Here is a 2,500-nt window from a genome sequence, read left to right as displayed (position 1 = left end):
AACCTAACCTAACCTAACCTAACTCACCTTAACCTAACCTAACCTAACCCTCACCTTAACCTAACCTAACCTAACCTAACCTAACCTAACCTAATCAAACCTAACCTAACCTAACCTAACCTAACCTAACCTAACCTAACCTTAACCTAACCTAACCTAACTCACCTTAACCTAACCTAACCTAACCTAACCTAACCTAACCTAACTCACCTTAACCTAACCTAACCTAACCCTCACCTTAACCTAACCTAACCTAACCTAACCTAACCTAACCTAACTCACCTTAACCTAACCTACCCTCAAACCTAACCTAACCCTCACCTTAACCTAACCTAACCTAACCTAACCTAACCTAACCCAAACCTTAACCTAACCTAACCTAACCTAACCTAACCTAACCTAACTCACCTTAACCTAACCTAACCTTAACCTAACCTAACCTAACCTAACAACCTAACTCACCTTAACCTAACCTAACCTAACCTAACCTAACCTAACCAAACCTAACCTAACCTAACCAAACCTAACCAAACCTAACCTAACCTAACCTTCACCTTAATCTAACCTAACCTAACTCACCTTAACCTAACTCACCTTAACCTAACCTAACCTAACCTAACCTAACCTAACAACCTAACTCACCTTAACCTAACCTAACCAAGCCAAACCTAACCCAAGAGTGCAAGGGTGGTAAGGAAATCTTTGCCGAATCAGGAACACTGTTTATTCTTTAACGTTTCGATAGGAAAGTCACTCTCTGAAGAAGACTTTCCTGTCACTCTCTTTCCTTTGCACTCATTTGTCTTGCTCTTAACTAATCTAATTTAACTTTACCTTACCTTATTTAACCTCACCCTAACCTAACCTAACACGTAACAAACACGTAACTAACTTAAAACATAACAAAGTACTCTACTAAACCTAGCTCAACTGAACTTAACTAACCTAACCTAACCTCACCTAACCTAACCTAACCTAACCTAACCTAACCTAACCTAACCTAACCTCACCTAACTTAACTAACCTAACCTAACCTAACCTAACCTAACCTAACCTAACCTTACCTTACCTTACCTAACCTAACCTAACCTAACCTAACCTTAACCTAACCTACCCTAACCTAACCTAACCTAACCTAACCTAACCTCACCTAACTTAACTAACCTAACCTAACCTAACCTAACCTAACCTCACCTAACTTAACTAACCTAACCTAACCTTACCTAACCTAATCTAACCTCACCCTAATCTAACCTAACTTAACGTAACAACCTAACCTAACCAAACCTAGCTCAACTTAACTAACCAAACCCAATCCAACCTAACCTAACTTAACCTAATGTAACTTAACCTAACCTTTAAAGAGTAATGTTACTTGTATAATATTAAAAAAAACTAGTATTATCTACATGTCCATTACCAATTTTGAGAATATTATGTAGGTAATTTTACTAGCATAGGTAACATTACTAGCTTTTAATATATCATCTCTTCACTTATGATAATAATAATCTCTTTAAAATAATCTCTTTGAAAATAGTCTCTTTAAAAATATATTACTGCTAGTTACGACAGTATCAGCTAGTTCATGACAAGCACGTAAGATTGCGTCACGTCTTTCAAAACACTTCTGACATTTACCAGTCACGCCACAAAAGATATTACCAACACTATGAACACGATCAGTCTTTCCACTCACATCTCTAATATTTTACCAACGTGATGGAAACACTGAGTAAATATTATATACACCCTCTCTCAAAACACTGGTAACACTTGCTATCTCAGTGTCGCACCATAAAAAGGCATTACCAGCTTTGAAATTAGGAAAACAAATCAACCTTCTATCACTCAGATTATAAATACTTTACCTGATTGAAATACCTCATTGAATATATAACTAAAACTAAACTTAAAATAATCAACTTTCTTTTGCTCATATTACTAACACTTTACCTGACAAAAATACAGAGGATAGGTTAATGACAGGTGGGAATGACTGTCACAGGTATGCACAGGTAGAGAGGCAAGATAACACTGAGGGGGAATAGAAAATGTTCCGAGGTTGTTTTGTGCATTGTGTCTGGTTACCTGGTTACCTCGCCGTCACTAACAACATGAGGGGAGACGGAGGGAGAGGGAGAGGGAGAGGGAGAGGGAGAGGGAGTTAAATGGTTATATATGCAGTTAACCTTGTATAGTTTTAGTTGATGGACACACACACACACACACACACACACACACACACACACACACACACACACACACACACACACACACACACACACGTCCTATCATTAACGTCCTATCATTAACGCATTTGGGATTTCCAGACAAGCATTTTCATTCCATTTTTCTTTTTATTTAGTATACTGAAACATCCGGAACAACACACACACACACACACACACACACACACACACACACACACACACACACACACACACACACACACACACACACACACACACACACACACACACACACACAGGATGAGACT

At 38.3% G+C, this 2,500-nt stretch overlaps 1 protein-coding gene across 1 annotated transcript in view; it reads right to left on the bottom strand.

The window, feature by feature from the left end:
- The window catches only part of LOC135092245 (uncharacterized), a 13,139-nt gene extending 11,102 nt beyond the window's left edge, over positions 1-2,037 (bottom strand). Inside the window, exon 1 of the mRNA XM_063990618.1 lies at positions 1,957-2,037. The gene's annotated coding sequence lies outside the window, so the exon portion shown is untranslated. The remainder of the gene's footprint in view (positions 1-1,956) is intronic.
- Positions 2,038-2,500: the final 463 nt, after the last annotated feature.

The sequence above is a fragment of the Scylla paramamosain genome, chromosome 39 (assembly GCF_035594125.1).
Source record: "Scylla paramamosain isolate STU-SP2022 chromosome 39, ASM3559412v1, whole genome shotgun sequence".
NCBI lineage: Eukaryota > Metazoa > Arthropoda > Malacostraca > Decapoda > Portunidae > Scylla > Scylla paramamosain.
This window is presented reverse-complemented; position numbering and strand designations above follow the sequence as displayed.